Genomic DNA, 25,200 nt, shown 5'->3' on the forward strand with positions numbered 1-25,200 from the left:
AGGGTGTAAAGAAGACAGAGCCAGCTTCTTTCCAGTGGTTCCTAGTGACAGGACCAGACGCAGTGAGCGCTAACTGAAACATGAGATGTCCCCCTTGAATATCAGGAAACACTTTTTACTGTGAGGTGGTGGGATACTGGCACAGGTTACCCAGAGCTGCTGGACTCCATCTTTGGAGATCTGCTGAAGCCTTCTAGACATGGTCCTAGGCAGTGGGCCCTTGGTGGCACTGCCTCAGCAGGGATGTCAGATCAAATGACCTGCAGAGGTCCCTTCCAACCTTAGCCACACTGTGATACGGTGTGAAACAGGGTTCTTCAGCGTTTTCTTTGGCATGTTGTTACACACAAAGGCTATGACAGTCACACTGCAAAGAAGGGAATAAACTGTTTTGTATCCATTGTGCAGAGAATAAAAATGCACATTGTCAAGGCAGCTTTGGGCTAGAAGTGTTCTGGTTTTGGCTGGGATAGGGTTAATTTTCTTCCTAGTAGATGGTGCACTGCAGTGCCTTAGTCTGAGACAATGCTGATAACAGACTGATGTTCCAGTTGTTGCTAAGTAATGCTTACCCTGTCAATGACTTTTCAGTCTTCAGTGCTCTGCCAGTGAGGAGGGGCATGGGAAGCCAGGAAGAAGCAGAGACACCTGACCCAAAGTAGCAAAAGGGGTATTCCATACCACAGCATGTCATGCCTAGCAGACAAACTGGGGGGGGAGTTACCCAGAGGGGCAGATCGCTGCTTGGGTCAGGCTGGGTATCGGTCAGATGGTGGTGGTGAGCAATTGTATTGTGCATCACTGGTGTTTATTGTGTGTTTATTTTTTAAATTTATTTTCCCTTTTATATTATTTTGTCTTGTTATTTCCCTTCTCATTATTATTAGTAGAAGTTGCAGTAGTTTTATATTGTACTTTACTTATTAAACTGTTCTTATCTCAGCCTATGGGTTTTACATTCTTCTGATTCTTGTCCCCATTCCACCTGGGAGAGGAAAGTCAGGGTGGGTGAGTGACTGCATGGTTCTGAGTTACCGCCTGGGTTTAAACTGCGACAAAACCTTAGGAAACATTTCCTACCAGTACCCAGTTTAGTTATCTAAAACATTAAAAAAAAAAAAAAAATGCTGCAGGAATATTTTAGATTCAACTTATTCTGTCTCTAAGCAGTGATTTCTTTCAGGCCTGTTTTCTGTGGTTGAGTCATTTATGTCTTTGCATTGGAACTTTTGCCAGCTCTAAACTGTAGAACAGTTTTGTTTTTTTTTTTTTATTTTTATTTTTTTTTCCGGTGCTCAAGAATGATCTTTTAATTTGACTTGTGGTACATCTTCATATTCAAATAAGTTAGTTTCTGGAATTAGGATCATTAGGTGGTGGATCCAGATCCTAACTCTGAAGTGTCTGAACCAGGTCAGAGGTGAATCAAACCACAAATACATTAATTAAAGAGAAGAGCTGCTGATTAGTTCTTACCATACACTCATACTTCTGTGTTGAAGGTGTGTGTTCCCTGCTCATTGCAAGGAGGTTGGACTAAGTGACCTTTGCAGGTCCCTTCCAACCCTTTGGGTTGGATTTCCGTGGTTCTATGATTCTACGAAAGTATATATCGAAGAAATATGCCATATTACAGATTGATGAGGTCCTGCATGGCCTCAGGGGCATAGGTGTGTTAGGAGAAACACATGAGCTGCTTGACTGGAAAGAATGCTCCTGCTCGAAACCCTGTCCAGTTTTTGCTGCTAAACACAACATAAAAATGGCAAAAGCATGAAGAGAATATTCTTGAGCTTATCTGTCTTCTGTAGGTGTTATGCAGACACAGTTTTGCGCGGCAGTAATCTGAGTCAGCATAGAGCCTCTTCAGGACTAAAGATGGTCAGCATGATTTTTAACATGGGGTTTTTGAATGATTTTGTGTTTCTATAGAGAGGAGCAGATTTAAATTCATTGTGTAACCTGTTACTTGTAACCAAGGCCATCTGCAGAGTTATGTGGGCTATGATAAATAAAAATGTGTTATAATGAAAGGCCTGTATATACCTTACTATTGCACGTCCAGAATTCAGGATGTAAGTTATGGTGGATAAAATATTTTCTGTGCTTTTTGTCAGAAGGGGAAGATAAGTTTCCCATCTGTGATGTGCATAGCAGTTCCTGATTATAACTGTCTGCTGCTTTTTCTGTTCAAGTTTGTGAGATATTTGGAAAATTCAGGTTAAATGTACTTACAGAGTGGTTCTGTTTTCAGTGTGAATCACATTCATAAAATACATTGATGAACTGATACCTGTGTTTTTATGTTTTTAATGTTTCCTATGGAAGGAAGGCTCAAACAGTTGTACTTTCTGTCAGTTTTTGATCTTCCATTAGCTTTTGAACCTATTGGCAGGTTTGGTCAAACTTAACAGAAATGTTGGTAAATATTACTCTTGCAAGTTTCGTAACAACAGGTGGCCAAATAAAGCAGAAACATTCTGATGGGGGACAACACAACAGGTAAACTCACATTTTAGTAGACACCAAAGAATCTGGATTGGAAAGGAGACTTAATATAAATGCCTCAGTGGTAAATACATTTCAGCCTTTGGTGCACATGCCTTCTGGGACAGTAAAAACGATCATTCACAAGCCACGAGTCAGCAGAAAATCAGTCTCACTTAGTTCTGATATTCAGTAATCTTTATTTGACTGTGATTTTATTTCCAGCTTTGTGTGGTATTTGCCTAGCATTTCACAACACAAATAATTGTCAAAGCACTGATCCTACAGGCTTAGGCTACTCATATGCATAATATTATTTGTCTTTGCAGGCTTTATCTTCAGAATCAGTTTACCTCAGTTTAGATACTTAAATTTATTACCTTACTCAATTTGAAAAATATTTTCATAAGCATTGAGTTGTTTGTGTGCTAACTAACCTCCCCTGAGTTAATGAAAACAGTAGGTTATTTCTGGTTTGTTTCTCAGTTCACACAAAAATGTGAACGAGGTCATGGAGAAACTAAAAAAGTGATGCAATGTATACATGGTTTAACTCTATGTAAATAAGCTGGTGTGTTGAAAATACTCCATCTGAATTACTGAGGATTTCCATCTGAGAGAGGATAAACTGACTTGAGAAATAGAGCCAGGTATGATGTATGCTTCTTCCAGTACCTGTGCTGGTTTAAGAACTGCATTTTGAAGGTGTTCTTGAATAAATTACTCCCAAGTCTAGAAAAGCCCACCTTGCAAGGTGGGTGTAGAGATATGGAGTATTCGCAGTCCATTCAGATCCTTGCAGATCTTGGAGGCTAGTGTTGATCTGTGTCGTTTCGTTGAGATTTCATTCTCTCTAGCTCTTTCTATGGATTTTCCTGTGGAGTGTTCAGAACCTTGTCTAAAGATTACAGCTCAGATCTGAAAAGGAGCCACACTGAAGTATTAGCATGTTAAACAGAATCAATAATGATAATTTAGCAAACAATGATTTCCATAGCAACTGATGCTGGTATAACAAATTCAGGATCATACTGTATAATGACTGGAGAGTCAAGCTCGAGAAGATGCTGTCAAATGAGGCACAATCTTGCTCAAATTTTTCCTGTAGGCTGTGCAACACGTCAGTATTCAGAGTGGACCAGTGGCAAGATACCTGTAGTGGAATCTTTGATTACTGGATTTTTGTTTGACACCTGCTTAAATAGTTTTGAGTAAAGGTTTTATTTAAACTTAAAAATGTAAGTCCAGACCTGACAAAAGGTCCTTTTAGGCTAACATCCCCCTGCAGCTTTCTATAATGGATGCCTTCTGTAGTCAAAGAGTGCAGAGTCAAAGAAGTATGTGATGATACATTCCCAGATTACTCTAGACTCTAGGAATTACCGATGAGGAATTTCTTTACAAATAACAGGTACAGGTGGATTTCTGTTTCATAAATTTTCCAGTTATCTTTGGACCAAACCTTTTGTCTCCACAGTATCTTTTTGGAAGGAGTTCCATGGCTGAAGAAGTTCTTTCATGAGAACTGTTATGTGAAACAAGCATATTTGGTTTATGTTAAATCTGCTGCATGCTGTGTTTTGTATTGTAAGAGCATGTGAATGAATTATTAATTGTTCCAAATGTTTGTAGTGTCCAGAGGTAGCATTTCTATACTACAGGATTCTAGGCTAGGATTTTGAATTCGAGCTGAATGCATAGGCTCTTTTTTCTTCTCCTTCCTTTTATATAAATATTCCTCGCTGATTTTTGTGATGTTATTCAAATGTTTAACATGAGTCACTTGTAAATTGTGTACATACACAGCAGTGAAAACAAATGTATGTAAACTGAAAACACATCTATTTGCATGTATTATAAAGTCTTTAAATAGTTTGCTACAAAATGATGTTTAACGTAGTAGATGACTGAATTTAAATTGAACCTATGCAAACCACTTATATATAAATAGTTTTTCTTACGGTATTGTAACAATGTAAGGTTTAAAATAGCCACTGGAGGGCTCGCTGATTTCATATTAAATGACAAGCTGGTCTTTGAAAGGCAGTAGTTGCCAGTTATTGGCTAAGATTGTGTTAACTGGTGTGCTAATCATTTGAAGAAGACCGGATGTTAGCAGAATGTTTGCAGATAATGGGAAGAGAGCACTTACATGTCTTCTCAAACAGTAACACTTCTTGTTAATATTTGTGTCGTGGTGTGGGAAAATTTACAAAGGTTTGAAAGACAGGAGGATCTAAATGTCATAGAATAAACATAAAATACCAGAGTTCTCACCCCCTTACCATAAAAATCTAAAAAGCCATCCTGCCAGGCAGCTGTGTTTCCCCATTTTGAGGAGCCACCCGCACATCTGGCAGACTTTTCCCTCCCTCCTCTTTTCTGCAGGTGACAGCAAAGCCTCAGCAGTGAGTCAGGCCCAGGGCTGTAGCCTTTTTGGAGAGCTTTGTAGAGCTGGGATCAAGTGCCACGCATATAATTGGTGTCAGTTTCTTCTGGCATTCTGAATCAAGTCTCTTTCATTGCAGTTAAACAGAACTTAGTTTTCAGAAACTTTGGCAACAATGAATTCTGCTGAAATATTCTGATAGTTTTGTATTTTCCTAAGCCTTTTTTTTTTTTTCTCCATATATATATAAAGTCTTGCTTGGCTATGTAGATTATCATAATTTTCCTGATAAATACAGCTAGATGGTTTATGTTCAGTACCATCTTGCTTGAGTTTATAGCCCTATTTACCACTGTTCTGTGGGATAAACATGTGCTGAACAAAATACACTGTTCCTGGTGTGATTTTACTGGTCATTCTTTCTGTTCCTGTGGGTATGAATTGTCCCAGAACTTCACTAAGTATGTTGGTTGTACTTCATGGAAACTCATCTGATTTGTTGTCCTGCAGTGGTCATTTTCAGTTCTGCTTATTTCCAAATATTTCCCTTGCACTGAATAGCCATTTGAGTTCTTTTCCATGATTTTGAATTTTGTAAGCTAATGCTTTTTTTATCGCTGCTTATATGTCTCAACTTTCCCTGTTCTGGGTGACTCCCTTCTTTCTTTATTTTAGGTGCTGGAACAGTCATCCCCTGTTGCAAGGGATACACATACCTTGGAATTGTCTTGGCAGGTAAACCTCTTTTAGGGTTCAGAATTAAATATACATATTTTTAGTTTCTTAGTGTTTTAACCCACATCATCCTGACAATTTGTTTTCTAATCATTCATCTACAGAAAAATATCCATCAATTAAATTCTCCATTATACATTACCATGCAGTATCCATACAGAAAAAAAATTCACAATTACATGTAGTTGGAAAGAAGATTCTACATGGAAATAAATTTTGTCAGAGTCCATCCTTCCTACCACCTAAAGTAAAAACATCTACCAGACGCACCTCTGCAGTGCATTTGCCCCCCTCTTGCTGTTCGTGGGCTGTGTTGCAAATCTGATTCAAAAAAGAACTTCTTCGGATGACTTCACTTTTAAAACTAGTGTATGTTGTAAATACGCTTCGTTTCAAACCTTGTCTTTCCAGCTGTATCCCGTTACCTAATGAAAGGGATTTCCTCTCTCCTAAACAATTCCAGTTAGATGAACATATGAGAACTTTTTTCAGTTATCTTAGAGATATCCTTGACCGAAGTTGCTTGGCCATACTGGAATCTTGCATCATTACAAATGTGTGTATCCAGACCTACCTTTAAAAAAAATTAAAAGTTCAGCCAATAGAGAAGATGCAGAGGTAAACTGATTCAGTTGTTTTTACAGATATTAAAACTTAATGCTTCTCCTTGTTTTTAGCAGCACATCAGCAGTGTTGTCATGGATACTGAGCCAGGTCCTGTTTTGCCAGCTTGCAGATGTGCTAAAAATGGGATTTTCCCTTCCTACCTGTTAATCATTCTTAGGGACTTGGTTGAGGGTCCTCTAAAAAATAGTGAAAAGTCTTTAGTTATCTAAACAGATTTTGGACTAAGGAGTAGGTGAATGGTAGAATATTAGCAAATGTTCTGTTCCGTAATAATTACCAGATAGTTTTTATTCCACTGTTGAAAGTTATATAAATATTATGAGGCTTTTTTTTTTTAGGCTGGAACACATCAGACTTAAAGCTTCTGATGGCTTGCATCTTGCTGTTCCTCCCATGGTAACCTGTCATCACTGCAAGAGAGGCACGAAAGGTCAGTATTAGGTCTTGGGGCTACCTTTTTGGAAATATTGGGTTTTTTTTTACTTTTATTTTGGGGCATAGTCTTTGCATCAGAGGTTCGAAATGTGGACTGGTGGCAGACACTGTTACATTCTGTTAACTGTTGTATCTTCTGATAACTTTTAGCTCAGGATAAGTGCTCTGGGAGCATGCTCCCTCTCTGGGTGGAGTTTGCTGCAAGGACCAGAGCCAGCACTGAGTCAGTGCAGCTGAGGGCGGTCCCTTCCCACATGGCTCCTAGCGCTATGGGAGGGCCATGCCAGGGCTGACGTCTGCATGCAGGAGCTGCTTGCAGCTGGGTCTGGACGAGGCTACAGTCCCAGCTGTGTCACAGGTATGTCTGTGGCCAGTCAGGGACTCTTGAGCTGCTACCTGTGTTGTCATACTGGGCTCCCAGTGGCGTTTTCTGTGGGGGTTGGAATGTAGCAAAGCTGGCAATTAAGAGTGACCTGTCCCTGACTGGTACTTGGAAGATGTTGGAACTGGCAAGGAACAAGGACGGCGGAACTGGAAAGAGGATGTCAATAAGAAAATCAGATAGACCTTTCACCTGATGTAACCACAAGGCAAACACAGATGTGCTTTGCTAATTGCTTGGAAGCATATAAATATCATGTAATCTTTTCAATAAACGATGCAGCTTGCACTCTACCTCTGGGTCTGTGCCTCCATCCTCACAAATGGCGCCCGAAGAGGGACAAGACAGAGCCGTGACTTGGCTACCGGTGAGGAGCCCAGCCGAACTCCGAAAGGCTGCAGCAATTAACCGATAGCTTTGACTGAGGTAAGCGGCTGGGAATGGGAACATGGGAAACTCAATATCCCCCGAGCACAAATCGGTGTACAGAGTACTAGTAAAATTCCTAGTGAAGAAGGGGGTTACTGTAAGTGAAGGTAAACTGAAAGACTTATGAATATGGGCCTCAGCCCATTCCCCAGAGGCGACATCAACTAATATTTATCAGAAGTGAATAGGGGACAAGACTGGGATCTACCTTTGGGACACAGCCACAAGAGATGATACAGCAGCACCCAAATTGCTGGCCATATGGCACTCAGTCTATGAGAACACTCCGGATTCTCTCGACCCGGGGCCTGCAGACCCTGAAACTGAGCCAGATCTATTCCTGCCTGATCCTGCCATTGGCTGTCATGAGACACAAGCGTTGCCGGTGCTCACACACCCTCCCGCGCTTATCGATCTGTGGGAAGATGTCCGCCGGCAGGCTGCAACAGCAAATGAGCCAGGCAAAGATGACCCTTTTGATCCCGGACCAATCGACCCTGACAGAGAACCCCACCTCTACCGCCCTGACCCGCATGACAGGTGGAGAAACATTAAAAAAGAAGCGGAAAATCAAGGTGCTGTGAACCTGCCCCACAACCTGAGTGCTCCACATCCCATCCGTCGCAAGGCGAACCGCGGGCTGGACGGCGGGGAGGAAAACGGCGCTCCGGAAGGAGCCGGGTGGAGGCTGCGGCGGGGGCTCCCCTCCGGCAGAGGAGCTGCGCCTGGTGGCAGCGGCGGGACAAGGAGCTGCGGAGCACGGGCGCGCCGCCTCCACCTCCCCGTCGCCGCGATCTCGCTCACTCGCCCGGCGGCGGCAGCAGCAGGCTCCGGCGGGCTCCCCCCATTGCCTGCCCGCGGGCAGAGGGCTGTGATACTCGCCCGCCCCTCGCCGCTGTGTGCTCCGGCAGGAGCGGGTACGCGCTGCGCCCGCCAAGATGCGCGCTGCGGGGCGGAGCGCGGTCCACTCCTCCCGGTGAGAAGCGGGAAGAAACCCAGCCTCTGCCCCGCAGGTCTTTCACCCACAGCAATGGTCTCTTAACAGAGCACGATTCAGTCAAACACGCTACCCTTCAAAATAGAGCTGCCATAGATTTTTTTGCTATTAGCTCAAGGACACGGTTGTAAAGACTTTGATAGAATGTGTTACGTGAACCTGCCTAATCATTCTGAGTCTGTCCATGACGCAATTCAAAACCTAAAGGATGGAGTTCAGATGTTGTGAGTGGAGAGTAGCTGGAATTGGCTAGAAAGTTTGCTGTCAGAATAGGGCATCAGTGCATGCTTGAAAAACATTATTAACATCGCATTAACCTGTGTAAAAATCTCTGTGTATTTTAATCAAACTTCCTTGTTTAATTGCTTGTATAAATCGTTTGTTCACTAAATCTATTAACGATGTTTTGTTAGTTTATAAAGAAGGGGGAGATGGGGGGAATGCTGCACAAGAAGCTGCGCTAGCAGACCTGGACGAGAGCCTGGACAGCTGGACTCTTATCAGCCACAAACCTTGGGAGAACTGAACGGGACAAGTCGGGAAGAACTGGAGAAAGAACATTGGGTGGAACCGAAGAAAAAGCATCAAGATAATTTCTAAGGACTGTAAATTTGGAAACAGGAGGATGCTTAAGACAAGATAAAGAATATGTAGTCAAGGGGAAGTGGAAGTGAGATTGTAATGAGTAGTGATAGCAGAGAGCTATGTTTAGAAATAATTACTCAAGCAAAGGTGTGTGGACAGTAATGTGATTGGCTGAAAGAGTGCGTGATCAATAAAATTGTTTTGTGATGGAAGAGTACCGAAAGAACTAACCGCTAAGCAGAATACTATAAAAACCTGTAAGCTCACTCAATAAGGGATTTTGTTTGTAGTCGGAAACAGAGTCCCTGCCTCAGTTGCCACAAGATCAGGGCTGGCAAAGGGTGCTGTCCCATATAAAGGATGGCCCGTGTGCAGTAGGGACCTTAGGCATGTTTATCCCTACTAACACTATGATAATAAATAAGCGAGGATTGCGTTCTCAAAGGTCAAAGCACACTTTTCAACCGAGCTGCGATGACAAAGTAAATTTCTGGAACCCAGGTGAAACAATAGCTGCTTCATTTTTAGCTCCCGGAGTAGCTAGCACTCAAGCTTTGGCAACTTGAATAAGTTAGGATGTTGGCTTGGTAAACAAACTAATGTTACAGCATCCACTCTCTCTGCGTTGCTCACTGATGTTGACTCTATAAGACATGCGACTTTGCAAAATAGAGCAGCAATCCATTTTCTCCTCTTAGCACATGGACATGGGTGTGAAATTTTGGAAGGAATGTGTTGTATGAATTTGTCAGACCATTCAGAATCCATACATGAAAGCATCCATAAATTAAAAGACAGTGTAATGAAGTTAAGGGAGGATGATAAAGATTGGTTATCATCACTCTTCTCTGATTGGGGCATAACTGGGTGGCTATTAACTTTGGTTGAGGGAGGAGTGATCATTTTGCTTGCTTTCTTTGCCATTGTATGCATTCTACCTTGCTTAATACAATGTATGCAGCGAATGTTATCCCAAGCTTTTGAAAGACGTGTATACTGCATTGCAAAAACAAGAAGGGGGAATTGTGGGGGTTGGAATGTATCAAAGCTGGCAATTAAGAGTGACCATGGGAAGGAGAAACTGTAGTAGGCAATTAAGAGTGACCTGTCCCTGACTGGTACTTGGAAGATGTTGGAACTGGCAAGGAACAAGGATGTCAGAACTGGAAAGAGGATGTCGATAAGAAAATCAGATAGACCTTTCACCTGATGTAACCGCAAGGCAAACACAGATGTGCTTTGCTAATTGCTTAGAAGCATATAAATATTGTGTAATCTTTTCAATAAACGATCCAGCTTGCACTCTACTTCTGGGTCTGTGCCTCCATCCTCACAGTTTTCCTTTAGGGAGCTGATGGTCCTTGCTTTTCCTGGCACTAAAATTTTTCAGCTGTATCTTAAAAACTTTCATGTCTGTAATACCTGCTTTTTTGACTTTTACTATAAATTCAAACCCCATCAATACTATGTGCCACCTTACAGAGAGAGCTAGCAGGATTTTGTCTCTTAATTTTTTTTATTATGAAGTTCCCTAAACTTACTGCTGGCCATGCTGATTTTAATCTTAGGTGATACAGTAAAAGGTATGAAAAGCAGTAGCTTAATTCTTTGCAATGTGAGAATACTGTTAATTCTTTTCTTTACATATAGGGTATTTTATAATAGGGTATTTGATAAAGTAACCACTGCAGTGCAGTAGGCAGAGGAGAGAACATGTGTAAGCTTAATTCATATTAATGAAATGCTCTGTGGCACTGTACATAGGTCTATGCCTGTGGGAGGTGCCTGCCAGAATGCATCCTGAGCTCTCCATCCCCTATACTGCACAGACCAAGGACTGGCCAAATGTGGCACAACTTTTATTTTCTGGGAAACAGCAGTGGCTGGTGGAAAAGGCTTGCAGGCGTGTCTTTACTGAAGTGTAACCTGCGAGACAAAGTTGCAGTGCTCATCCAAACAGCGTTAGAAAGTCATCTTTCAACCTCCTCCTTAGGTAACTTGCATGACAGAGTGTTCTATGTTAAGACCATAGCTAGTTTTCTCCAATAAAGCTTTAGTATCAAATCATACAGCTGTCTTTAGAAAGAAATGGGATAAATACACTGCTCTTGGTTTGCAACTGCTGCATGATAAAGATATAAATTTAGAACAGTAATGTTTAAAAAAGCCATAAAATACATTGAACTTTGAGAATGTACTTGGATTTTTGACTTAAAAATCTGTTCTGAAAAAGTACAAGAAACAAAACTCTGAGTAAGGAGGGTGTATTTCCAGGTACCAGGTAAACTAATTGTTGCCTGACATTAAGTCACAGGTTTTTTTGGTTCAGCATTACAGAACTGCTTACAAAAAACACATGCTCTGGGTAGACTCTATTCTACTTAGAGTTTGGGCCTTGACAGATAGAAAACATTTCATTTCATGTCAGAAGAAATGGATTTCAAAGACCTTGCATTTTCAGGTCTCCCATTTTGTATGCATGCATAATGGCAAAACGTATCTGAGTCACCATCCTCTGGAAAAATTCAGATGACACTGAACCATTATTGCTATCGTATGTTGGGTGGGTTTGCAACAGAAAAAAAAATATTAAATAGTAAAGGGTAAACTCTGACTTGTTATCCAGCTTGAAAGCAGGAAATGGAGTTCTTTCTCCATGGGTTCCAGTTGGCAGAACTGCTCGAGCACAGTGTGGATCTAGATGTGTGTTTTGTTTTTTTTTTGTGAGATAGATGGTTGCACGGAATGAATGCTGTAGCTTGATCATGCTCTCTTTTCTTCTGCTTTCTATCAGCTAAGCTCTATGCTGATTGAAGGGAGCCCCCAGTGAAACTAGAGCTAGCTTGATTTTGAGCACACAAGAGCAGTTTAAGTTTAGAATAGCTTTGTAGGTAGTGTATCTATCTTTGGTGACTGATGCAGACTTTCATAAAGATAAAATTAGTATATGCTCTGAATTTTCTTGTAAAAGAATCTTCTAGTGGCTGGAGAAGAGATTAACCTGTTGTCCCTCAAAGCTAATCCTTATGCTTATTACTTGGCTTTTAATGGCGTTAATCATTTATGTCAGTAGTTGCATGCTGAGCAGTGAAGTTTAGGCTTCAAGATTGCCAGGTCATACTTTGAGAGCACTGAAGTGTATTTTAAACAGCAAAATGTTTTGCATCTGTAAAATACCAAATTGCTTTTCATTATGGGCAGACACTTTTCCCACAACCTGTGTATTACTTTTTTTTTTATGTAAAATATATATAAATAATAAATCTATGAAATCTCCTAAAATAGTATCTCTGGAGTCTTACTCTGACATTATTGTGCATTTTTGTGTGGCTTAGTGATGCTGAGGAGTCTGAAAACTTTCTTCAGTATGTCTTGTAGCATAGCAAGCGTTACCATGGTACCTTGTAACAATTTTCCAATCAGCAGATGGAGCCACAAGGGGAAAAAAAGATTTGAGTGAAGAATTTTGGAATGGAATAATACTAAAATAAATTTGCTATAAAAAATGCTCTATATGATTGTTGAAAAATTAAAGCAAACAGTCCTGTAATGTATCATCTGTTAGTTGAACATGTGCTCTCATTTATATGCTCTGTACATAACCAAGGTAAATTACAATAAATTAGTATCAACTAATGACAGCCTTTACTTAATTTGGTGCTGTATCCCCTTATTTAAGCTCTCGCCCTAATATCTGAAAGAGTGAAAAAAATCAACTTTCAGGATGTTTAATATTGTACTTTCTCAAAAAGTAAAATTGGAATAGACCTCTTGGACTGGATGTGGGAATCAGGAATACGGTGATTTAAGATCTTTGTAGAGTTGGTTTGTCAATGCAGTCAGTTCCTTTCTGGAGATCAGGTGGAGTGTGAAAGGGAAAAGAACTTCCTGAAGGATATTAAGTAGTAGCAACTCTCCTCACTAATCCACTGAAGACTGATAGAGATGCTTAAGCAAATCCACAGTTTACCCAAATTTTCCAAAGCACATATTTCTAATTATTACCATAAAACATCACTTTGCCCAGTTTCAGAGTGCTTTATCACTTGTGGGGTTTGTGGTGTTTCCAGGAGATGAGCTAGATAGTGAGGCTTTAAATATGTTTAAATAGGTTGCTTTTTTTTTAATAAAGTCATCTGATTGAGCTTTTATAGCTACAACTATGCTTGTTGAAGGCATACTGTTTTAACAGTATGGAATGCTTTGTGTGCTCCAGTTTCAACTTGTCACAGGATAAGAATGTTCTTGCTGAAGATGATTTTTTTTCTCCATAGATTACGGTATATATATTGCAATATGGATTGTACAGTCCAGTAACCTAGTGCTGAACGTACTCTACTCTGACACTTCAGAGAACAGGGGAAGTGATACAGTAAGAGGATCAAATTATTTTTATCATTTTGTTTGCTCCACTTTTATGATGACAAAAATAAAACATCAGGGAAGAGTCTGAAGCTCAGTCTAAAATCAGCAGTTCTTCAACAAGTATTTTGGCTCCATCAGAATTCTTTCTGCTGCATGAAGCAGATTAAAAGGAGGAAACCAAGTATTTTGCAACACTACAAATGTAATTATGTAAGTATGCCACAGATTTTAACTTGGAAAAATTATAGCTTGAACCTTACTTTCCATGGTGATTTGTCTTTACATTACGGTGCTGTTGCATTGGCTGTTAATACTGTGTCTCTTCTGTGAATGAGCAGAGAATTTCGATATTCACAGTGACATCTTTGGAAGCATTAAATGCATATACAAGCACTTTAAAATGGCAGAATGTAATTAGAGCTGTGAGTTTGACAGTAATTCCTACAAAATTACAATATTTTCACCGTGCAGAAGGCAAAACTAAATGAAATGGATGTTGTTAGCATCTGCTAAGCATGATCACAGTTTTTTGAGATGGTTGGCTGTCATATTTATGATGCTCTGAATGAGATCTATAGCTGTGACTACCATTGTGCACTACCATTCAATTGCTGGATCTCAATCTGCCACATTTATAATTTAGCATTATGTAGGATGCCTCTTCCTGCAGCTCAAAAATCAGGGGGGAGAGGAATGCAAATTCACTTTAGTCATTCAAACAGGACTGCTCTAGAGCAATCATACATGCAACCACATGCTTAAGTCCTGTTATTTGTAAAGCAACTGGAAAGCGTTTTCCCAGTGCAAATAATTGCCAGGGACAGAATAGGTTCCTTGAATTCAGTTCTCCTTCTCCATTTAGGATTAGGAAAAGTGCCACTTTAGTTCTGTTTCTGCAGATACTCTGGTCACCTCCTTGCTTCTGTTGTACCCTGTTCTGAGTATTAACTGCAGGCTTTGCTGCATGCATGACATATTAGCACATGTGCCCAAGAGTTGAAAGAAGATTCATGATTTGAGGTTGCATAGGTAATTTGAATAAATTCTTGTGTTCTTCTAGTCCTCCATGCATTTCTGTCAGTGCACTGAAGAATACGTACACATCATAAGGGTGAATAAGAATATGTTTATTTCTCAGTTAATAGAATCATGGACTGTTTTGGGTTGGAAGGGACCTGAAAGCTCATCTAGTTCCAACTCCCCTGCCATGGGCAGGGACACCTTCCACTGGAAAAGGTTGCTCAAAACTCCATCTGACCTGGCCTTGAGCACTACCAGGGATGGGGCAGCCATATCTTCTCTGGACAACCTGTGCCAGTGCCTCACCACCATCACAATGAAGAACTTCTTCCTAGCATCTAATCTGTAGGTCAGAATGTGTATTTACTCACTTACTACTTTCCAGTCATCGCAGGTATCCTTCTAGGATGGTTTAGCGCTGTGTGAAGTCTCCTGCTCTATGGGACTTTCTTGGACTGTAAAATTTCAAATTATTTTCTTATTGTCCATAAGATGTATCACTGAAATATTAATGGTGATGATGATTAGAAGGAAGATAATGGTAGCACGGTCCCAGTTTGGTTTTAAATTAATCTAGAGGCTCTGATTTGCTAGGTTAAAACAAGTGTTCTGAAGCACACAAAGATTACTGTAATCTTCTACTGTTCATGCATCATTGTTAATTAATGGGGTTCATTAGACTTACCTGGCTCCTCAGAAATACTGTAATTAACGGAGAGAACTGTGTATCTGCTTGCTTCTGATCTTTATCTGAGATATTCTACAAAGAAAATCCCCTCCTAGTGAATAGTGAGCAGCAAAAGATTTAATGGGAGAACTGAAATACCATTCCATTACATACTTGCACAAAATGTAGTTTTATTCATGAATTTATTCATTTATACATTATTTCACCTCCAAAAGATTTGTTACCCTCTCACAATGCACGTAAGAAAAGTATAAGTACCTCTTCTGAAATGTTTATAATGTAGGATCCATCTGCAGTAAGTTCCAATCTCTGGAATTTATATATACATATATATTTTCCCATAAAACATTGTGTTTTCCATAAACATATATATAGCTTATATATATATGGTTTTGCATAGAATTATAACTCTTTAAAATATATATATTTATATTTATGGAATATATGTATATAAAAATATAGAGTGAGTGTATATAATATATATGGAATGTATATCTATTTTCCATATATATATATATATATGGTTTCATTAAAACATACATATATATTTTTACATGTATGTTTTTCCATAAAAGATGTAGACCTGCACTTTCAGGAATATGTTTTTTGGCCTAGGAGATAGGGTGTTTTGTTTTGGTGGGGTTTTGGTTGTTGTGGTTTTTTGTTTTGTTTGTTTGGTTTTGATTGTTCGGTTTGTGGGGTTTTTTTTCCACATTTGCTTGGTTCTGTTTTTTGCAGTTGCACTCCATGTTTTTGCGTTTATTTAGTCAATTATATTTAGCTCAGGAAATGTATTGTTACATTATATACACTGACTAGATAGCTTCCTGCATTCATATTTTTAAACTGTAGATGGTTTACAAGGAAGAGGCAGTAAGTGCCTTTATTTTTCCTATCACCATTTTCCAAGACTTGCTGTAACATCCTGTAAATTGTTTAACTGTAGCTGTCAACAAGTTCTTTGTCAGGGATTTTGCTTTTCAGAGTAAAATAGGTAAGTGACGATACCTTCCCAGGCTCCCTCTTACTAAATAGCATGTGGGACAGAGCAGAGGTTTCAGCTGTGAGAATACAAAAACCTTAAATACCATTCAAAGTATTTGGATATTACGGGTATTTTTAAAGTATACTAAGCTGTTAGGTGGACAAGCTGCTCACTTACCTGTAATTATATATATATATAAAAAACCCGACTTTTCTGTGCTAGCCTCCTAGAGAATACTTTAACAGCTTTTTGCCACCTGGGGAAATAGGAGGCGGAAGGAGGAAAAATTATCTCTTTAAAAAGATTCTAACTACAGAAGGAATGATGATTATAAGGCGACCGAGTTGCTTTTCACAGAAACAGCTAATGAGAAGATCTGAATTAGGGCAGAGAAGTATACAGCTTGTTTAATGATTAGATGGAATTTGTTTGTTCCAAATGTTATTCAAACATTTGAACTGCTAATATCCAGGTAGCTTCAGTCTGAATTACTTGAGCAGGCATTCACTGTAATTCAGCTGTGGTAGAATCTAGTCAGCCGCCTGTCGCTATCTCTTTCCATAGCCTGTAGAGAGAGTTTAGAATGACTAGGTTTCTAACTTAAGCCTCTCCACTAAGTGCCTAAAATTAGGTGTGTTGCAAATGGATGTAATGGACATGCCACTCAATGACAAAACTAGCTTTGAAACTGGAAACTCCCACCTGCAATCTGTATATTAACTTGTTAGAGACGTGTTATATATGGGTGGGATAAAAACAGTTCTGCTGTTTATGGTCATGTTGCATTTCTGGTGAGATGCTATAATTATACTTGAGATGGCTTTCTGTGGCTATTTTAAACACATTGAATTCTCATTGACATATCTGAACTTTCCAAGCAATAGATCTCATTCATCACCTTCATTTGTTGCTCTGAAAAGACTCGTGTTGGTCAACCTCTTATTATCTAGGAAGTGTTTTTTCACAAATACCACAAATCATGAATTACGAAAGCTACCTGGTTGTAGCCAGCTTTTTTAAAATGGAAAGTCTTTATTTTCTTTTTTTCTTCTATGCCAGTAACATTGAGAGAATGTCCTCTTTTTCATAAAACATGCAGTCAAAAGTCTGGCTTCCAGCACTGTCAGCAGTGCCCTTTTCTCAAGTCAGTAACCTTTTCTGGGCTAAACCCTGAAACGAATCTATCATGGATATGACTAGTGTTTTATGACCTGCCCATTATAAATGCAGAATTGTGTTACTCTTCCATTCCAGTTAATCATTTTGCAATTTTGAAACAGTATTGAGATGTTAATATTGTATTCCTTATTAACATTAGAAAAACTATTTTCTCCTCAGTAATGTCACACAGTTGTTAATATCACACAAATGTAACCGTAAGGAGCTAGATAATCTTGGATCCCAACATAAATAATGTTTACTGTTCTAAGGTGGTTTATCACTATCTTGATTAATTTCTTTCAAAATACAAGGCAAATGTTTTACAACACTGGTAACCATTAGTACTACATCACTGGGACACAGGATAATTCTTTAGATTAATTATATCTCATGTTGTCCTGTTATAGCAATACATTTTTACACTAGGACTTCAGTGAAAAGGGTGACCAATGAAGAGCACAAAGGAGAGACTTTGCCTTTTTAATTTTTCAGTATTTTTCAATTTCAGATTCTCTCCAGTGCTCTTCTTACCTTTAACGCAAGTGGAGGAGGAGTAACCTGTTACCTAAACTTTCATACTGGTTCCTAATTCTGTATTTGATAGCAGTGCGTTTTTGAAGGGACCATTCTCTTCTATGGGAGCTTTATCACACGCCGTTTAGTATAGCAGTAAGATAACTTTGTTGTGTTTTGTGAATTTTTCCAGTAAATTGTTTAATGCTTTGTTGCAGTTTGCAAGCAGGGAACAGGTTTTTTTTCAGAATAAATATTATCTATGATTTTTTTATTTTTTTTTCTCCAAATAATCTTTGATAATATCTTCAAGTCTCTGTTAAGAGACCTAGTTGCCCTGTCCAAGGCAAAATAACCTGATTTTCTTTGAGGATTTTGATATTTTTAAGTTTGCCAATTATTTCTCAATTAAACTTGTCCTATTTCAACCATTAATATATTTCCAAATTTCTGCAAAGTCTTTTGCTAATTTATTCTTCAGGTACATTTCTAGTCTAATTTTTCTTTTCCTTCCTTCTGCTTTCATCTTCTTTTTAACAACCTCTATGTAATTCTCTTTTAATCTGTGAGGACCTTAATTCTTTTTCTCATGTGCATCCATTTTTTTCTGCAGATACTGTTTTTCATTAATTCTCCAAGGAAGCATATTTAGTAGCAAAGTTTGTAGTTTTAAAATCTCCTTAGGTTCTTTTTCAGTTGTCTGTTTTTTGTTGTTTTTTTTTTATTTATTTATTTTTTTGTGATAAGAAACTATTTTTTTCTCATGCCTACATGCTTTAAATCTGTGGACAGTGTTTTTGGATTACTTTTGTCTTTCATGTCAAAATAAAATGAGTTTTTATTCTGATAACATTTGAAACACTCAGATTTGTCGTTAGGGGATTCTTCAGCTTTCAAGACTTTTTTACAGGATCATTGCATTTCATGATAAATGAAAGTAAAAATCCTCATCAGTTGAGCCTGTGCTTGGATATAAGATATGAAGCTGTAACATCTGCTACTAAGAATGATGTAACTGATCTGGTATTTAAAAATGCCAGAGTGAGTAGGTAGTTGTGGGAGATGAGATGAATACTTCAGCAAGTGCCTTGCTTTCCAGTAACCATGGACCTTAATATGGGATTGTAGATATCTGACTTTTTAGCAGTTATTGGTTGATTTTTTCCTTAGGGTCTTGTTTGTTTTTTGTTTTAACCTTTTTTAAAGTTTTTTTTTTAAACCTTTTTAGAGTTTTAACCTTTTGGATATGCTATACAGATACTCAAACAAGCAAACAACTGCTTAACAGAGTAGTTAACAGGCATATGAGGTATCAAGCCAAAGATAGAATTTGCAGTGAGTAAATATGGGACAGAAATAGGAATGTGAAGGCAAAGGAATCTATTTCAAAGCAGGGAGCTGTTCTTGTGCTTTTAAAATACCCCAGGAAGAAACAGAAAAAAAAAAGAGTTGTTTTTCTGGTTTTTTTTTTGGCTTTTTTTTTTTTTTCTTCACAGCTAAGGTTGCTTTGCTGTAGATTTTACACCTTTCAGTGTTCACTTTATTGGAATATTTCTTTTCAAGATTTTTGCACCCCAAATACTACAATGTGTTGCATTTGCTTTGCTTTGCAAGTTAATGAATAATTTTATTTAGTATGGGTTGGGTTTTTTTCACCTGAAAGTGATCATTAACAACACTTGGGAGACCTAAGCTGAAGAGAAAGTGAAATCATTTCACTTTAAGGCTAATACTTGCTATTTTTATTGTACCCAAAGGAAGACATTTTACAAGAAACAGTTTTTTTGTGTCATTGCAGCATTAGTCATAAGAGCTACAGCATTAACTAAAGCCTGCATATACACCTACAGTGTAGCATTTTGCTCTGGTATGCTGATACTGTTTGAGTCCTCTCATCGTTGCCTTGAATGCAGTTCAGCACTGGATGCTGCAGTCTTCTATTGTGGTGCAGGTCACGTAGCAGTGAATGAACAAGATTGCATGAATAATGTGTTTTTTATTCAACGACTGGATAAAAATGAATGTCCTCAACACCTACGTACATCCAATCTCCACCACTTCCTGTGTGCTTATTCTTCCTGAAGCTTTAATTATTTATCCTTGGAGAGAATTTGACAGTTACAAGTAGTCACGACTCAATCGGTTAACCCTACAAACACCAGAACCAATCTCCATATCAAGTACAATTGAATGTCTCGTGGAATCAAATGTTGATTTTGAAATGTATGACTCCCGTTAACAGAAGAAACCTGGCATCCTTAAATACTACATATTTTTAAATCTAGTGCTGTCTTTAATGAAATTAAAATTGGTCTAATATTCTTGCTAATTTCAAGAGGTAGTCTTTGAAGAATGTGATATGCTTTGAACACTGACACTGGCATTCTCCAATAAAAATGCAGTTTCAGGAGAGAATGGTCAAGTAAGGTTGAAAGCAGCATTAGTTAGCAAGTTGAAATATGTGCATCGTTTCCCATCATGCATTATTGCATAGTGATGAGAGAAAAAAAGAATTATGTAAGTTGTCTGCTGATTTTGCTACTTGGTATTTATAAAGTGTTCAAATTACAGAAAAATTGTGTGCATAGTAGGAGTCAGCATATCAATATACATCAAGAGAAAAAGAGCCTTAGAAATAAAATGCTTCTTTGTCTTGGTTACATATGAAAGGAAGGGCAGGGAAAGCATGTGTGTGTATGTGTATATAAATATATATATATACACTTTGTCTACTTTATCTGAGGGCAAGGATATTATCAAAGAAACAGTAAAATTATTTTTCATATGAGCATTTTGTTTACTAAAAATATTCGTTATGTGGCTGCATTTTAGACACCAGTGCTAGAAGGGCCAACAATTAGGGTACATTGCCAGAGCTTGTTTTTGCTAAGTATGTTCCCTCCCTTGCCCATCACTCTCCCTGGCAATAGTGCCCTGCACAGCCTCAGAATTCTTTTCATTCTTCTTTCAGTGAGGGCTTCCACAATTTTACATCAAAATTAGAAGTAACAGCAGAATATCATTACTCATGGGGTCCATAATCAGGATCCAGAAACTTGTGTATGCTTTTACCTGTGGATTATGCCCTTGCTCTGTTGGATAATGTTACTGTATTACCTGACTGGACTGCATGAATCATGGCAGGTGGGGACAAATCTGTCTATAACATTAGGCTGCATAATGTAGGAGTATGCCCAGTGCTGGTAGCTACTAACATTTTTAAGCCTTGAACCTAGAAAACCACCTCATCTCCTCATGCTAATTGAAAGTGTAATGTGAGGTGGTTTTGTTTTATGCTTTTGCTTGCAAACATTTGGGTGAGGTAATTAGATTACACTAGCAATTTACCCTGAATTTTGACAGTCCCTCTGAATTTCTATTAAATGCTAGGTGTTTTCCTTGAAAGTAACAGTGGTCCAGTGAAGAATTAATTCTCAGAAGACATGTTCCCTGTGCTGTGTGAAAGATTAGAGTAGGTATTAACAGTGCTTCCTTTTTACCTTTTGTTCTAGGTATTATTAACTGTGCATATTAGGGGTAAGCTTATTTCAAGCATGTTGGTTAACTGCAAATTCCATGGTGTCATATTTAATGCTGTTGAGATGAATGTCCAACTGAACAGCTGGACCAGTTGTTGAGACCTGCCAAAATACTGAGGAATCCTGAGTTTTGTATTCTAATTCATGATAGTAATCATGGTCACGGTGAAGGGAGCCTTTGATGTGTGAGCTGAACTGGTTCTAATTGTTTTAGTATGTGGAACTTGGCAAATCGGCAAGCTCAGATTTTCAATTTCTGAGTGTTAGTATAAGAGATGATAACTGAGATAACCATAATAAAAACAAGTGTACCAAAGTACAATGATGTGCTGAGGTACTGTGAAGTGATTTTTTTTAAGCAGTTATGACAGGTTTATCCCAGTCTGCATGAGGACAGAGATGAAAGGTAGGTTGGCATATTTTGTGAGATAGATCAAGGGCATATGAATAGTCTCAGGATTTTAGAGAACAGAGTATATGGTCTGAAGCTCCAAACTTAGATTAGCAAATCATTGTTTCTCCTAAATGTAAACACTTCTCTGTGGCATACTGCAAAGTCTTTTCACTCCAACATATTGATAGCAAAACAACTCCTGCTACTAATCATGTTGGTTGTATTGCCCATGTCTTTGATGTTATCTGTGCAGTTTTGCAGTACTGGTAATATCCCTGATAATATGTAGAACATGTTTATTAAAAGCATTAGATTTTAAGTTTTTGTTATGAAGAATTCAATTCTTTTTTTTTTCTTAGTCATCCTTTTGATCTGTTTGCTGCTTCATAGCTACAAGACAATTTTGTGGACATAATTAAAAATTACAAAAGAATGAACCATATGATCTTCCCTACACTGCTCATGCATTCATCCTTTTCCTTAAGTGATGTAAACATCACCTCTGCTGCAAAGGACCTCCTCAAAGCTGAAGAAGATGGGTTACCTATAGGTGACCATTTATAGACAGTTTCCTTTCAAAAGCATGAAAAGCTGATGCAGCAACTGAAGCAGGGTTGCTGGTGGGTGCAATATGCTTCTGAACAGATGAGACAGGTGAGCAAGACATTGCTGCCTTCTGAAACAGGATTAAGTTGTGGTCTTATGTTCTGATGGCCCACACTTCTCACTGCAGTAACATGGCTTTGCAGGGACTTACATACAAGTTCTTCATTCTCCTTACTCCCTCTTTTAGGTGTGATTAGTAGGTTGGTGATCTAGTTGCCCATAAATCCTAATGCTCTAGTGAGAGTTAATGTGCTTTGTAGAAGGGAAAAACTCCTTCCAGCTTCTTTTGCAGCTTGGACAGCAGAGGGCAGGTGTTAGTTTTGCATGACTGAACGTTTATTGCGTGGAATGGCTGTGTGTGTACATGGGATGAAAGTGTCTGCATGTTACGAGTTACAAAGATGTAGTATAGAGCAGTTAAATATAATTTATGCATATAGAACTTTTTTTAAAAAAAAAAAGAAAAGAAAAGAATGTTCTGCTTTTTCATAAAAGACTTTTGTCCAAAAATGTTAAAATTAAAACGTTACTGGCAAGATAAAAAAGGGTCAGTCCAGGAACATTGCCATCTACCCACACCTCACTATACTGAAACCTCCTAATATAGTTTTTTTCTCTCATTTCACTGTTGTCATGGCGGTCCGTGAACATTCATGTCAATACTAGAGTCGCTGCACAGGAGGCAGATGTATATTTATTCTGATGCAGAATTTTGTGCCGTAGACTTATTTTGGCATTATTGAGTTTTTAGTTTTTTTTGTAGCCACATGGGAATCCTAATGCTTGTAGCTAAACAACAGACTTCTGCCAGTTTAGATATGCTGGCCAGGCATATGTTGGTCAGGTGCTGTGCAAAAGCAGACTCTTAGTATTTACACAATGTTATGTGCAAAATCATGGTTTTGCTGGTATAGTTTCTTGCATTTGGGTAGCTTAGCAGCTTCAGCAGGACAAAGCACTGCTGCGGCATTGTTTTGTTAATCCTAGAGAGTTAAAGAGCTGCTAGTAGTGTTAAAGTATTAACTTAAGGGTAATTGCAGTTTATGGTGGCCAGTAATAACTGTTGGAGAAGAGGCTTAACATGTTAATTCAGTGGCAGATAATAATTTCATAACAGTATAGATCCGTACTCTTTCCTGTCCCAAAGTGAATAATAACAGTAGACAATCCACATTTATACAATGCTAACATGTTGACTGTAATGATAGTGTACAGATAGTCTTGCAGATGTGCTGTCATGTAAACTTGTGGAACTACCCGGAGATACAGCAGTACAGTTGCTGGCAGGTATTATTTAAACTTACTGAACTACCTGGAGATACAGCATTACTGTTGCTGTCAGGTATTAAGAATTATTTCCTAAGTTCCACTTAGTAGGATCTTTCCTTCTGCTTTACTTCCATAACAGGCCTTCTCAGCCTCTGTGGTAGCTTCAATGCCTTTTTCTCCCATCTGGAACTGTGAGCTGGGATCAATGTCTGCCACTGCCTGTGCACATGCATATGTACACATCTGTGGATACCTCTTCTGTATGACTGTACCCAGGAAGATGTTAACCATCACTTCAGGTCAGATGACAAGCAACATTAATGCAAACAGGTACAATGACTCAGGCCAGCAGTTTGTACTACTAATATGCAGCATAAGACAGAGATGACCATTTATGCTCTCGATTGGGTTTCAGTTCTTACAATTTTGATTATACCCTTTTAATTAGGGGAGGGGAAACACATGGATTTGGGAAAGTTCAGTATTTTTAATTTACTGCTGTCTGCTCAGACAAGGTACAGTTAGCCCTGCCTGATGCCAGAAGATATAAACAAGAGCATTGTGCATTTCTCTACCTCATCCTTTCCATTGGTGCTCTTCTTGCCAGTATTTAGCCATCCTAATAAAGGGTAGGTACTAGATTATAAATCTTCTTATTTCTATACATACAAACGCATATTTATATGTATACTGTATAATCAATGCATAATTTTTTGTTATTTAGAAAAGAAAATATTAATAAAACAATTTAAATGTCCATTAAAATAAACATACTTTTTGATTGGCAACCAATGGTATATTTTAATAAATTATTTTAATAAAATAAACCTCATAGGTATTTTTCTGCATTTTAATCAGGTTTCCTAAGAAATCTTGTACACAAATTCGGAAACAGTTAAAATTGCCAGACTTCAATTTGAGTTGGGAAAAGCTGTGATGAAATTTCCCTCCTATTAAAATAAACAAGAAGCTGAGAACTTCATACACTTGTTTTGTAAAGCAACTTCACAAACCATTTTTAGGAAAATAAGATATAAGCAGAAAAAAAGGTAAGATATAAACAGAATTAAAAAAAAAAATTAAAAAAACCCTACCAAAAAGCACAAGAACAAAAATAGGCACCTTACTACAAAGTAGAAAAGAGAACAACTGAATTATTAAATGCATCTCATGAATGAGAACCAAAAAGACACTGGGTTAACAAAGAAACAAATGACTGGCTTCTCATCAGAGAGAGTGAGCAGAAAGAGTTCTTGTGTAATTGTCAGTGAACTGATTGCTATTTACTTTCTCCTCTGAGTCGCCAATTTTTCAGATTGCTCAAAGTAAAAACACTTGGAGACCCTTGGATGTTAATTCATACATGCCCAGAAGAGCTGCCATTTCCATCAGTATGAGTGCATCATAGGACCAGAGGGAAGGTTATGGGCCTCTTGCTAAAGTATCCACCATACAGTACAGTTTGTCAACCAAGTGGTAGTTTGTGGACAGAGAGGAAAACATGACTGGAAGATATTTCTTTGGGAAGCAGAGTCCCTGTTTAGGCTAATATGCTGGCTCTGGAGTTTGGCTTCTGGTGCAGATGGCTGTGGGT

General features: G+C 38.5%; 1 protein-coding gene across 11 annotated transcripts in view; it reads left to right on the forward strand.

Annotated features, from left to right (window-relative positions):
• The first annotated feature begins 978 nt into the window (after nucleotides 1-978).
• SHC3 (SHC adaptor protein 3) overlaps nucleotides 979-25,200 on the forward strand; it is a 90,616-nt gene continuing 66,394 nt past the window's right edge. For 10 of the 11 annotated variants that reach the window (XM_062609844.1, XM_062609846.1, XM_062609845.1 and 7 more), the window contains exons 1-3: nucleotides 980-1,413; nucleotides 13,341-13,641; nucleotides 18,412-18,457. The gene's annotated coding sequence lies outside the window, so the exon portion shown is untranslated. Of the gene's footprint in view, nucleotides 1,414-13,340; nucleotides 13,642-18,411; nucleotides 18,458-25,200 lie in introns of all 11 variants that reach the window. The other variant, XM_062609843.1, reaches the window with a different exon arrangement.

This window comes from Pezoporus occidentalis, unplaced genomic scaffold, assembly GCF_034315485.1.
Source record: "Pezoporus occidentalis ecotype Australia unplaced genomic scaffold, CSIRO_AGI_Poc_V1 ctg141, whole genome shotgun sequence".
NCBI lineage: Eukaryota > Metazoa > Chordata > Aves > Psittaciformes > Psittacidae > Pezoporus > Pezoporus occidentalis.